The sequence below is a fragment of the Rhineura floridana genome, chromosome 1, assembly GCF_030035675.1.
Source record: "Rhineura floridana isolate rRhiFlo1 chromosome 1, rRhiFlo1.hap2, whole genome shotgun sequence".
NCBI lineage: Eukaryota > Metazoa > Chordata > Lepidosauria > Squamata > Rhineuridae > Rhineura > Rhineura floridana.
The window spans coordinates 90,690,153-90,705,173 of NC_084480.1; the positions used below are offsets into that span (position 1 = coordinate 90,690,153).

General features: G+C 40.0%; 1 long non-coding RNA gene across 1 annotated transcript in view; it reads left to right on the forward strand.

Annotated features, from left to right (window-relative positions):
- LOC133377034 (uncharacterized) overlaps positions 1-14,803 on the forward strand; it is a 63,638-nt gene extending 48,835 nt beyond the window's left edge. The window contains exon 4 of the long non-coding RNA XR_009760602.1: positions 14,310-14,803. This is a non-coding gene — a long non-coding RNA (uncharacterized LOC133377034). The remainder of the gene's footprint in view (positions 1-14,309) is intronic.
- The last annotated feature ends 218 nt before the right edge of the window (positions 14,804-15,021 follow it).

Below are 15,021 nucleotides of genomic sequence, written 5' to 3' on the forward strand. Positions count from 1 at the left end.
CTGGATGGAGAACTGAATAAACACGTAAGAAAAATGGTTATATAATCTCTGCTAGGTACTCAGAACAAACACATTTGTAGGAGTCAAGCAAAAGAATACAGCAATGCCATATATTGAAAAGAACAAATCGAATAGAATTTAGCCTGATGTTTCTTTGCATTTACTTTTGAATAAACTTGTGTAATCAATGCTGCTACCTACACAGTAGATACCTTAGAAGTAGATATAAAATTAGGCTCAGGCTGTTGTTTTTTAAAGATTCAGTGTCTTTGGAGCATACAACAAATTTGGATATATTTTGTGGATTTTTTTCATAGGTGTTCATAAAAGAGAGCTGGTCTCATGATAACTCTTTTTTCATGCAATAAATTTGCAATTTACTACATATTAAGGCATATTTCCATGCTTTGTTGTAAGCACAATGGGAGGTATGCAATGTTAGTAGTTCTTAGAATAGACCCCATTGAAATCAGTGGATGTAAGTAAGTCTGTTGAGTTAAATGGGTCTATTCTGAGTAATGTTGGATATCACCCAAAGTTATTTTTGCAATACTGCAATTTGAGCAATCTTCTATTTTTGCACAACCTATCCCTAAAACAGATAATCTCGCATATTTCATATGTTCTGGCTGAAAGTATCAAGTATCCTGTCAATCACAAAATACTGATTTCTTATGTCTGCTTATTTTTTGGAGGCTTGCATTTGGACCATCTCTCTTGGTTACACAATTCTGTTTTCAGGTTTGATAAACTTTTCAATGGCTTCTGCCAATTTCAAACTTTCTTACACTGAATTTTGGTCAAGTTACCTTTCATATTTTTAAATATATCAGTCTGATGATAGCTGAATTCTAGAGATATGCATCACCTCTCTATGTACCCAAATAACAAAATAAATTGGGGTGATAAAGAATGACACAGTAATGGAGAATTTTTATATATCCACACACAAACATAGATATTAAAAGGTATAGGCCTTTGGAGACCCCAAAATCCAGTCTCATAGAGAAGTGAATTCAGTTTGAACTTCTCAACTCATGAAATGAAGCAAACAGGCCTGTGCATACAATTAACTTTTGATTAAGGAATGTATTGTTTATGAGCAAGCAGGCATGTGGTAAGAATGTAACAAGTACTGGATGTGCTGGTTAGATCTTCCCATGGTAAAGATGGAAGGTTTTAGTTGAAATTATGGAGAATTCATATATTCCTATCCTCTTATGTTTTCTTTTATAGATATAATATAGGTTAAGAAATATATTCAGAAAGCCCTAAAATCCTAGCATTTGAATAAGACCTTGTTAGCAGGCAATGGGCAATTCACCTTACTGTGAACTCCTGTTTTCTTGCCAAAACTCTGCCGGTGTGTGACTGACTTTGATTAATGAGTATATTGTTCAAACCAAATGAGCATATAACCTATGACTGATATATTATACTTCGTGGTCCTGGGAAACTAATTTTAGTGAAGGAAAATAGTTAGAAATCACTTATATTTTATTTTTGTGTAGAGCAATGATGTCGACTAGGGGAAAAACTTTGTAACAAATATCAAAGTTAGAAATGAGAAAAATGTTGAGGTTTAATAATGATTTCTAAAATAACCCAGTGTGTTCAATTGCAATTGTAATAAATACAATAGGACGCTGCTTACCGGCGCTTCGCATTCCAGCATTCTGCTAATGCGGCGGCTTTCAATTAGGGGAAATTCCCCGTTTTAAAGCCATGTTTGCGCTTTTGCGGCATTTTTGCATCATTTTTGCACAATGCGCCCCATTATACTCAATGGGTTCCGCTTTACGGCGATTTCCGCTTTACAGCAGCAGTCCGGAACTGAACCTGCCATATAAGCGGGGCCCACCTGTAGAATACAACTGTGTAAGTGAGTTTTCATGGTAAAAAGGTATTCTGAAGTAGTTTGCCTTTCCCATTCCTCTGGGGCTGAGAGATAGTGGCTGGCTCATAATCCACCCACCGTATTCCCTTACTGTGTGGTCTCCAGTCATAGTCCAGTACCTTTAATCATAACCCCTTCTCTTTAGCTATGTATTTTTAAATTAGGAATGGGACTTCTAAGAAAATATAAGGAATAAGAACCCCTATAGCAAGTTAATAGAACTGTGGTGCTCATGGACACCCTAAGTTGAGGCAAATTCAACCCAGCATTGTTAATATCTCCAGGTGTACCTGGGTCAGCCTGACCGATCAGGAACAATGAAAGTACAGGGTATGGGTGAAAGCCCATTCACAATAGTAGAATGTAGTATATGGTAGTAACTGGTTTCAACTGGCCTGAAAGAGCATTAGTCAAGGGGGACAGCAGAACAATGGTGATATTAATAAGATGGACAGAATATTGGAATAAGAAGTAGAATTACCTAATGCTCTCTGATTGGCTTGGAAAGATTGCAGAGAGGAGGAACTGTTACGTTATGTGGGAAGGAAGTTGTGGGATTGGTAAACTAATGCCACATGTGTATTTAGTACTGTATAAAAGAGCCAGCAAACTGTGTCTCATGGCAGTCTCTCCTGGATGTCTTACGGGGACTGACCCTGTGTACGCTTGTAAAGAATAAAGGCCTACCTTTTTGCTTCAAGCCTGTCTCTTCAAATGTCTTCTCAAAGATCCCAAAGGAGAAAATTCTCCATCAACAGCACAGATCCAAAACTGATTTTGCTCCTTCCAAACACTTCAGATACAGAAACAAGGTGAAACTTGTGGTTTCTGGAAACCGCACTAAATACATCACCCATAGAGGCCCCTAGCAAACCACCTTTACTTTAGACTACATTAACATTAGAACATGTAGCAGAAAAAAATTGCACCACCTGTTCAGATAGTCAAGGAACACTGGACACCATTTGGCTGCCCTAAGCTCCTTTATTTTAAAATAATAATTAGGATTTTTTTGTGACACTGCACACTGGTACAGAGTACTGGCACTGCTTTTTTGCTGCCCATGTCAGGCATTTTGTGCTGGCACTTATGGGACTATATGAGTACTGGCACCTCATTTTTTTTTACCCAAAAAGCACTAATAATAATAATAATAATAATAATATGACTTAGTGGATCCAGGGTATGGTCCCAGCTGCCCTGAGGGAGAGATCCCAGCTGCCTTGAAAGAGGTGGTGATCCGACCGCTCCTGAAAAAGCTCATCCTGGATCCATTGGTTTGTGACAACTACTGCCTGGTTGCAAATACCCTCCTTTTAGGGAAAGTGATCAAGAGGGTTGTGGTGCAGCAATTGCAAGTACTCTTGGATGAAATGGATTATCTTAACCCATTCCAATCTGTGTGCAGGCCTGGTTATGGGACTGAATTGGCCTTGGTTGCCCTGATAGATAACCTTTATCAGGAGAAGGACAGGGGGACTGTGACCCTGTTATGCTTGCTTGCTTGCTTGTGTGCTTGTTTTTTTATATCCCAGCCTTCCTCCCAGCAGGAGCCCAGGGCAGCAAACAAAAGCACTAAAAACACTTTAAACATCATAAAAACAGACTTTAATATACATTAAAACAAAACATCTTTAAAAACATTTTTTAAAAAGCTTTCAAGACTTTTTTTAAAAAATTGTTAAATACATTGGGTTTTTTAAAACATTTAAAAAAAACATTGAAAAGAAACTCCAACACAGAAGCAGACTGGGATAAGGTCTCAACTTAAAAGGCTTGTTGAAAGAGGGAGGTCTTCAATAGGCACCGAAAAGATAATAGAGATGGCGCCTGTCTAATATTTAATGGGAGGGAATTCCACAGGGTAGGTGCTGCCACACGAAAGATCCCTTTCCTATGTTGTGCAGAAAAGACCTCCTGATAAGATGGTATCTGCAGGAAGTCCCCACCTGCAGAGCACAGGGATCGATTGGGTATATAAGGGATAAAACGGTCTTTCAGGTATCCTGGACCCCAGCTGTATAGGGCTTTGTACACCAAACCTAGAACCTTGAACTTGGCCCAGTAGCAAATGGGAAGCCAGTGCAATTCTTTCAGCAGCGGGGTGACATGTTGGCAATACCCTGCCCCAGTGAGCAATTTCACCACTGCATTTTGCACCAACTGCAACTTCTGGACCAACCTGAAGGGCAGCCCCACAAAGAGCACATTACAGTAATCCAGCCTGGAGGTTACCAGGGCATGGACAACAGTGGTCAGGCTATCCCAGTCCAGAAACGGCCGCAGCTGTGTTACCTGCCAAAGCTGGTAAAAGGCACTTCTAGCTACTCAGGTCACCTGGGCCTCTAGCGACAAAGATGGATCCAGGAGCACCCCCAGACTATGGACATGCTCTTTCAGAAAGAGTATGACCTCATCCAAAACAGGCAACCGACCAATTATCTGAACTTGGGAACCACTAACCCATAGTGCCTCCATCTTGCTAGGATTCAGACAGCTTATTGGCCCTCATCCATGTTATGTAAATTTGTATAGATATTAGCAGAGATTGTCAACGGTCTGAGATGCGTGTGTGCCAGTGTGTGCATTTACCTAAGTAGCAGGCTTTTACCCTGCATTGACATCACTGAGACTTAAGACTTAGTAAAATAAGAAAAGCTACTTTATTTAGAGAAATATGTAGTAGATAGGAAAGGCATACCTAGTTTTCCCCCTTCAGCGGGAAACAGGATGATTGCGTCCTTACTCTACGCCGATGACCTGGTTTTGTTGTCTCAAAATAGAATCGGGTTAAAAAGAATGTTGCTTCAGCTAGAAGAATATTGCGAGGCCCAACACCGACATGTTAACTATACTAAAACTAAAATAATGGTATGTGGAAAATACAGTAGGGCAAAATCCACGTGGACCCTAAATGGCCAAACCCTTGAACAGGTCAATACCTTTAAATATCTAGGTATTTGCTTTAACAACAAACTCTGTTGGACCTCTCACCTCGAGATGACCACGTTGATGGCCTCAAGGTCCAGTGGCCAATTAAAGAAGTTTTTCTACTCTCGTGGTGGCCAACTCATAAATCCAATGATAAAAATCTATGTGGCCAAACTACTTCCCAAAATCTTGTATGGTGCAGAACTTTGGGGCCACTCGGCCAAAACTAGCCTCGAAGTTCTACAAAACACATTCATGAAGCAAATAATGGGCCTCCCAAAAGGCACCCCATCAGCCCACCTAAGAGCGGAACTTGGACTCCCCTCTTTGGCAGCCAGGATTGACTGGGCCTTTTTGTGATACTGGAAAAGGATATCCTTTTCGGACGTTTCCCTCCTCACAAAACTCTGTTGGCATGACCCCCAGGGGGCGGGAGATTGGGCCTCAAAATATACTGAGTTATTAACATCTTACGACCTCACCTTAAGCAAATTGTTAAGCCTTAATCCCACTGACTTACGAAACTGGATTTTTAACCATGATGCATATCAAGATAGAGCATCAATTGTGGCAGCTTCCTTCTCCCTTTGGTTCCCTCAAATAAAACTTAACCATGCCCCAGCTGCCTACTTTGTCACCTTAACCTGTGCTCCGCTGCGCAGAGCCTTTACAGAGTTGCTGTTCCAAACTATGCCCACAGCTATCCTAGAGGGCAGATATAAAGGAACCCTGCTTGCAGAACGCCTCTGCATTTTCGGTTGTAAAGTCCCTGAGGATTTAGTTCATTATATGTTATTATGCCACTCTTACCAACACCCTAGAGAAAAGTTTTTAGCCCCTCTCCTATGTTCCACTAGGGGACTTTCTCATAACAAACTACTAACAGATCTATTAATGGACAATAATAATCAGACCACAATTGCAGTGGCTAACTTTGCCGTTGCTGCTAAAAAGCTCAGAGAAAAGTACGTAAACTCGCTATGTAAATAATCCAGTGATATATTTTAGACCCTGGTTTTGGTTTTTAAATTTTTTATTGTACCTCATAGAATCAAATCAAGTTTGTCTGTATTGTTTTACTATTTTATGGTGCAACGGCCTATGGCTATATGCAAATAAAGTTTATTGAATTGAGTTCCTTGAGGCATACCTAGTTCTAACCAACTAACTAAGTTGGAGGCGCAACACCCAGGTTAGGGAGTTGCCCTTATGGCTCAGGAGGGAGAGAGCAGAGACAAAGGTGTCTCCTTTCTCTCGGACAGTCGAAAAAGAGAAGAGGGGAAAGGGCAGAAGGAGGAGGAGCATATCAGACTAATGATGGCAGGAAGTCAGTCAGAGCATCACAGGTAAAGGTAGTCAAGCCTAGCCATCTGGAGGACACTATCTCCCTTCTGGAACATAAACAAAGGAACAAAACAGGAGTTGGTCTTGCCCCACTTCCAACACCCCTTCTCAACGAATGTTTGGTTCAGCCCATGTGGTTCATCTTGTCTCGCAGCTTGCAATGTCTGACTTTGCCTAATGCCTTCATGAGAGCGTCTGCAGTCATGTCTTCTGTTGGACAATGCTCCATCTTAAGTAATCCTCTGCAGTAGGTATCTCTAATGAAATGGTGCTTCAAGTCAATGTGCTTTGTTTGTGAACTCACCCCTTTTGACTCCATGAGTCTGATGCATCTTTGGTTGTCTTCATGCATCACAACAGGCCCAGGTATAGAGATGGACAAAGATGGATCCCGGAACAGCCTCAGACTACGGATATGCTCTTTCAGAGGGAGTACGACCCCATCATAAACAGTTCAGGTAGCCTTAGCATATCCCACTAGTTTGGGATCTTGGGTAGTTGCTAGCTTCAGTTTCATGGTTGTAATGCCCTTTAGATATCTCAACTTTCTTTATTGCTTCCCAGTCCTTCTTGGTTGGCAAGCTGGTTTTTCGGCACAGGTATCCCACTGCTTCCACCACATCTGGCTTGGTAACAGTACTGATATACAGACATTTTCTGATGGCTTGACTTGTATCTCTCAACATTTCCTTTAGCATCTGGCTTTTTCTTGAATTTCCTCTTGTAGTCTACAGTTTTCATTTCTTTTTTTTTTTTTCAATAATTTTTATTCAAATTTTCATAAAACATACAAGACAAAATCATAAAACATTCAAAGACAAAAAACAAAATCAAAAATAGTTAAACAAAAAGAAAAAAAGAAAAAAAAAAACAAAAATAAAAAATAAAGAGTAAAATATTGACTTCCCATTTGTCAAAGATCAAATCAGTTATAAGTCTATAATATATAGCAATCCTGTCTCTTAAGTCATATTATAAAATCACTTTCCTCCAGTAGTTATCTTACTTAATCATCAAATCTCATAAACATTACTTTATTCTTTCCACAAAAAGTCAAAGAGAGAATTCAATTCTTTAAGAAATATATCTATCAATTTTTTTTTTCCCAGATAAGCATATCGATTAATCCATCTCATTACTAATTATGATAATCTTATTGTCATAACCATAGTCAAAATAAACATTTCAATTAATCCATCACATCAGAATCTGTTAGGTTCAGTAATTTCAGTAGCCATTGTTCTATTATCTCTATTAGTTCCATTTTCCATCTTCCATCTTCAGTAGTCTTGTTAAGTCCAGTAATTTCAATATCCAATCTTCCATTATCAGTATTCCATAATAATCTTGCTGTCAAAGCCATAGTCATATAGTAAGAGTCTGATGGGAATTACCTCTATCCCAAATATTTTCTTGCCATCCATTCTGAATAGGTTGCTGAAATACTGCTGTAAAATCATATCTCTGTTCTTTTTTTCAAAATACACTGGGTCATCTCTTAAAAGTTTTTCCATTGTCACATGGCTGCAGTTAATTCCATATATTTTCTCTATATTGGGCTCCATCACATCATTCCAGTCCAGAAGATAATCCATGCCATTGATAACTTTATCTCTAGAATCTTCATTAATTTCTTCAGAGATAACATTGAGTTCCAAACAATAGATTTTATTTCTAAAGTCCATAGACTCCAAATCTTGTTCCTGTTCCACGTTTGTTCCAATCTCCGGGATCTCCTCTCTCACAGGGACCCCTATTCCAGTCTCCAGGGTCTCCTCTCTCACAGGGACCCCTGTTCCAATCTCCGGGGTCTCCTCTCTCACAGGGACCCCTTCCAGGGTCACCTCTCTCACAGGGACCCTTATATCTTTAATCTCCTGCTTCATTTTACTCAATTCAATTTTCGTTATCTCAATCTCATCCATTATTTTCTGAAACATAGTTATTTCCAGATTCTCAGCCACTTTCTTAATTGCCATTTTAAAAGAAAAATATAGGAAAACCACTTCTTATTTCAGCAACAATTGGGTTAATACTCCAGACTTGGTGACATCACAGTATAAACAGAGCAGACAGCCTTATCTCTCCAATAGTTAAGTAAACAAAATGCAGTTCCCAGGATCGAAACAATTAATGGCAATCGTCAAGAAACAGATTCGTCAAAATAAAATAGACCAAAAAGAGAGTAGTCTCAAAACAGTATAATATTTTTCAAAATAAAAATCTGGAATAGAAATCCCTCTTCTGTGTGTATCTTTAGAATGCAAATCCAGGACAGCTTTTTGCAACAAAAACAGAGATAAGCTATTAATTAGTGCGTAGCAGAGAGAAGTTACGGCTCCCCAGTGAGATGTCAAAAACCGATCAATCTGGCAAATCTCTTTTAAACAGCAACAATTTAAGTCAAGTAAAAGAAAAATATAGAAAGAAGGGTGCTTGCCTGTTAATGCGTTCTCTCTTAGAAGATAAGATGAACGTTCGCTTTAACAGATAGAGCTTGCTGTTGAAAATCCGTCCCACCTTCGTCGGCTGGACCTCGTCCCATAAATTAATGAGATCTGGTCGTCCCAACAAAAATAGGCTTTGAGGTTAATCTCTTCGTTTCTCCCTACCCGGGAGAAGTTTAATCAGTCAAAAAAAAAGAAAAAACTGACTGATATATCTGAATAAGCTTCTTTTGAGGCAGGAGCCCGTCTCAAAAGCAGGCACAGGCTAAGTCACCCTTCCCGGAAGTACAGTTTTCATTTCTTGAGGAAGCTTGGTCAGTGTCCAAATTTTACTTTTGTGTAGAGCTTCCAGCTCTTCCTTGACTGCCTGTCTCCATCTCTCAGATTCAGCTTTGGGTAAGGCTTCAATCTCTTTCCATGTCTCTGGTTCTGAAAGTTCATCACTCATGAGGTAAGCAAGTCTCTCTGGTGGTACACCTTTGTTGGTGCATTCAGAGCGCCTGGGTGCTGGCGCTTCGGCTGCCCCTTCTGGCTCTGCTGCCTGTTTTTCTTCGTCAAAGTGGACAGCTCTGTATAATCCAACTTTGCCAGTTTTGGGATCTATGCCTCAGTATCCCTTCTGCATTGAAGAATATCCAATGAATATTACTTCCTTGGCAGTGTTGTCAAATTTTGACCTCTTTTGTTTTGGGATGTGTACAAAAGCCTTGCACCTGAATACACGAAGGTGAGACACACTTGGTGTCCAATCATGCCACAGTTCAGATGGCGTTTTGTTGGTTGCAGATGTGAGAGTCCAGTCCATGTGTCCCGCAGCCCCATTTTGTTCTGGGTTGTAGACAACTGTAGTCTGGTGCTCCATGCTTTCCTCACAGAGAAAGTCTTGCATAGCCCTGGACCAGAGCTTGGAAAAGTTACTTTTTAAAACTACAACTCCCATCAGCCCCAGCCAGCATGGCCACTGGATTGGGCTGATGGGAGTTGTAGTTCAAAAAAGTAACTTTTCCAAGCTCTGCCCTGGACACATATTCTCATCCATTGTAAGAACGCCCGACCAGATCAGCCACACAGGGCCTTCTCTCCATCCCACCAATGAAAACAGCTAGGTTGTTGGGGACTAGAGAGAGGGCATTCTCAGTGGCGGCCCCCACTCTCTGGAACTCCCTCCCGTTCGATCTTCTCCATGCCCCTTCCCTAGATACATTTTGCCCAGCCTTAAAAACATGGCTCTTTGGACAGGCCTTTGGGGTCCCCGGGGTGGGCTAATTTCTTTATATTGTTTTAAAATTGTCTGTTGATGGCCCTGTACTGCCGCTTTTTAAAATGGTTATTGTTGACTGTGTTGTATTTTATTATGTATTATATTATTATGTATTGTTGAATTTAATGTTGTACGTCGCCTAGAGTGGTTTCGGCGAGATAGGCGACTCAAAAATTAAATTTATTATTATTATTATTATTATTATTATTATTATTATTATTATTATCATCATCATCATCTGTGGCTTTCTGCCAAATTTGTTGGACATAATTCTGACATAGTCCTTTAATTTTTTAAGTACTTGACTTTTCTCTCTTAGCAGATACATTGTAGTATACCTGGAGTAGTCATCTATAAAAGTCAGCATGTATACACTTCCACCTTGAGATGGCACTTTCATTGGCCCACAAAGATCAGTGTGAATGAATTCTAGAGGCTTTTTGGTTTTCCTCTCATTTTTCTTAGGAAATTTTGGTTTCACACTCTTGGTCTTTATACAGCACTCACATCTTTCTGTGCATTTTCATTGTCCCATTTTAATACCTCTAGCCAAATTCTCTTTCTCTAGAGCACTTACTCTGGCAAAGCTGGCATGTCCCGTTCTTCTATGCCAAATATTCAAACATTCAGAATTACAGGTTTCCTTGACCACATTTGCATGCATAGCTTCAAGATATTCTAAATGTAAAAGTCCATCTTTTAATTTTGCAGTGCAACATATTTCTCCTTCATCTAGAACATGGCAAAATTCTCCACTCATATAAAGTTCACCCCCTAATTCCATTATCTTAGTAGCATGTATTAAGTTGTCTTTAAAATCTGGAACATACAGGCAGTTTTTAAGTTCAAGCTGTCTTTCACCTTCTGGCATTTTGCAAAGCAGTTGGACTGTGCTTATTCCTTGACAATGGAATGTATCTCCAAGGTGGTTTTTACTTCCTCTGTATAGATTTTAAAATACTTAAAACAAATTTTTATATTTTATTAGGTGGACTGTGTCATGCCCCTGTGCCCCTCAAGGCACCAGAAGTCATGCTTCAGACCCAATTCCCACCCTTAGGGCAATTGATCTGGAAACCAGTTGTCAAATTTCACCCTTGCCAAGGCTGTGCAAACCAACACCAACCCTGCAAGGTAGAAAGTAGGCTGCCACCACCCCTGTTACTGGTTCCACTCAGAGCTAGGGGAACTCTGAGCCCAGACAATAGGTAAACCAAGGTCCTATAAGACAAGAGCCAAGTTACACTCCTTGTCAGGAAACCTCTGGTTAAACCCCACAAATTAGAATTAAACTTTTACTCCTTTTCCCTCTTTGGTAGTTGCGTAGCTGAATTGGTCAAGGTGCTGAATTCAGAACCACCCTGTCTCTCAATGAACACCCCAGGTTAAATAGAAGTAGCTTTATTCAAAAATATATAAGTGCACATTAAAATATAGCAGCAAATAATCCTTAAAGACCATACACCCCAAACAGGGGTTTAGGTACACACAAGAGAATTCATACACACAACTAGAAAATAACAACCTTTCTAACCTAATACTTACACATGAGGTAGATGGTTGAAGTGGTGTCTCTCCTAAGAGAGATTGGCATCAAACACAAAGCAATGGAACCCTGCATAGGTTACCTCCCATAGGCAACACTCAGAAGGAACCTTTCAGAACCTTCCTGAGGGAACAAAGGCTATGGGTCTTCAGCCCTATTAAGGAAAAGAATCCCAACAGTCCAAAATTAATTAACCAATCAGGGGCTGACTGATGTAATCCCTTTCTAGATGTTTCTCCACTTTTGCGCACCTTCCAGGCCCCCCTCCCAAACGGTGTTTCAAACTTCACAGGCCAAAATGGCCTTGAGTGCCAGGCACTTGCTAATCAGCACAGATAGCCAGGTGCTTCTTGTTTAGGCTTCCCTTAACCGTCTTCAGCTGGAAACCGAAACTTAACATTTTACTCTTTCAGAGGCCTGTCTTTTTTAACCGTTGAAACTCCCAGAGTCCTTTGCTTGAGCCAAGATATTACATATAATATTTTCAATAACTCATGAACATATGCAGGTTCATGACAGACTGTACAGCCTGAAATGATTAAAAATCTGTTTTTATAATAGTCTTTCCTTTCATCAGATACATGGTAATCTTCTTTGTTTCTTCACTTTACACATATGCAGAGAGATATATTGCATCATAGTTGCACTGGGGTGACAAAGGCATTCTACCACCTACCCCACTCAGCTCTAGGATTACCAGCTGTCTGGTTTTTGGCCAGATACTCCAGCTTTTGGGGGTCCTCTCCGGGTCTCCGGGTGACTCACCTTAATCTCCAGACTCTCAGCTTCATTTTTTTTTAAAAAAAAATTAAGTTTCTAGGTGGTCTGTTTCCCAAGATATACGCCTGGCCTCCAAGAGGTCTTCTGTATCTTTAAAAGTTGTGAAGGGGGGAGGGAGAATTCCACCTTGTGGTTTTTCCCATTACAGAGTTGCAAGAACACCTGCACTTGGCTGACCTCTTCTCCTAAAGATACAGGATCAGTCTCAGGCCATGGATCTGGCAACCCTATTGGTAGGGCATATGCTTTGTATGCAAAAGTCCAGAATTCAATTTCTGGAAAAGACTATTGCCTGGAATCCCAGATAGCCAATGCTAGTCCATGTCATCAATACTGAGCTACATGATACCACATGGCCTGAGTCAGTATAAGGCAGATTCCTTTGTTTCTAAAAGTGGGAAGAGACTCAAGGGCCACAGTGACTCCAAAATGTATTTATGTATTTTATTTACAACATTTATATACCACTTTATTATAAAAAATCTGAAAGCAGTTTACAGAAAGAATTAAAACAAAATTATTGGCAAAAACAGTATAAGATGTATTTAAAAACATTCAAAATAATAAAACCAACAATGAATTAAAAACAGATTTTAAAACACAATAGCTTCTACATGCCTGGATAGGCTTGACTAAGCAAAAATGATTTTAGCAGGTGCTGAAAAGAGGCATCAGCTTAATGTCAATAAGCAAGGAGTTCTAAAGTGTAGGTGCTGCCACACTGAAGGACTGATTTCTTACAAGAGCAGAATAAGTACTATGTGGCACCCATAACATGGAAAGCACATCTTGAACTTGGCCTGGTAGCAAATCAGCAACCAATGCAGATTTCAGATCAGAGGTATTATGATAGGATCTCAGTCATGTCAGTGCAGAATGCTGTGGCACGATTGCTAACTTCTGCACCTGGGTCAGGTTGTGCTGCATGGGGATTTCTGTGACCTTGGCTGACTGGCTGCCAGGATTTTTTTATTTTTGGTTTTCGGTTATGAATCCTGACTGGTTGTGGGATGCTGAGTTGTCTGTCTTACTCATAAGAATCTTGTTGTGGTTGGTATGGTATTACATTTAGGAAATCATCACTGTCGTTTGTTTTTCTTTTTCTGTTTGCATTTCATTTACCTTTAATCTCACTCCCTTACATCCATAGAAGCAACAATGATCTGCCTGTGTTGAATGAATCCTCATAACCTGGCCTACCAATGACCAAGGCATCTCTAAAGTTGACATGATATTCAAAGACAAAGCCGTTTCTCATGAGGGCTCTATTGAGCCTTGTAAAAATGGCTCAAGTGTCTCAGAAAACAAGCTTTAATGGATTAGAGAAAATTGTCTATGCTCATGTATAATGGCATACAGACTATCACAGATTTATATATGTAAAGCATTTCAAATGGATATTGATTTATGTGCACACGTATATAGGGCTGGGATCTGCATTTTGGTGCTGGTTTGATTCTTGTTCTGTCAAACTGGCTGCGGGTACCACTTTGTCAGTGATTAATGCCTGCTATTTTGCTACAATTACTGATTTTTTTTTTTTTTTGCAAAAATAGCAAATGTCTCTTGGGTGTGTGTGGAACTTGCTTGTTTAGATCCAAACCTTGGATCTATCATCACAATCCACAGCTTAGTGCCATTATATTTTAACAATCCTCTTTTTTACGAAGATGCCTGCCCCATGTGGCAGACAAGATATTGAAGTCTAGGTGGTATGCCACAAAATAATGACCATCAGAAATGGAAGTAATTGGTCCCTTTGGTTGACCCTCTCTACAGGCAACTCATAGATTTTCTGTAGATGGAAACTCGATTGCACTCTGAATCCTAGAGAAGGTGGCTCAAAACTAAAATGTAGCATATTGGTGGGGTTACTTATGTCTGAATTGTCCTCAAAATGCTGCAGAAGTTCTGTGGATAGATTAACATTGTATATTCAAGGGCAGTCAACCTTACATTTTCCATTAGCTGTACCTTCACTTTAAAACGGAAGTAAAATGCCAGAGATACAAGAAGGGGCATCTCATCTATTCTTCTGAAACCCAAGGGAAATAGGGAGGGCAAACCCTACCTATTCGTTTTCTTTTTGCTTTTGTACTGTAGGAAGTCCAAGGAATTGGTATTTTGAAAGGAACCGGATAACTTGCTCAGTACGGAATGATGGAGACCACTGTGGCATCAGACCAGAGGCAAAGCAAAAAAGGGAAGGGCTGGCTGGAGTGAAAGAAATCACAGGAGGGCTGGATATAGCCTGCAAGGGCTGGGATTGAACATGATCATTTTTGTTTGCATTCAGCATCAGTTCAGACAACTGCTGAGAGTTAAGAAGAGAGGCAGACATCGCCATGGTCAAACAAAAGCAATCGGTTTTCCTCTTCCTTAAAGCACAGAGTGAAAGAAAACAGCTGCAGGCAAGAAAGAACGGAAGCATGGAAAGGTACTCCTGTGGCACCTCTTTCTTTAATTTCCACACAGGAGAATCAAATGAAGTTGTAGGTTGACAAAATTGATCCTGGCAAGTGTCATTTCTGAGTGTGAAATATGTTGCATTTTTTGTGAGGAAAGAAATGTTGGATTAGCGGAGAAACATTAATGAGAGAAGGGACGCAGGAAAGCCTGCAATCTGGCAGGATTCCATCTTATTCTATTGTTACAGTGTGTGAGGTACACACAGTCAGGCTATGTTACGGCATGTCATATTATACTTGATCTGATGTGGCAGGACAGTAAAATGGAATACAAAAAATATTAAAATAACATTGAGGCAAAAGCAATCTCTACTCATAGTTCTTTCTGATTGTTTCAAGAAGTATAT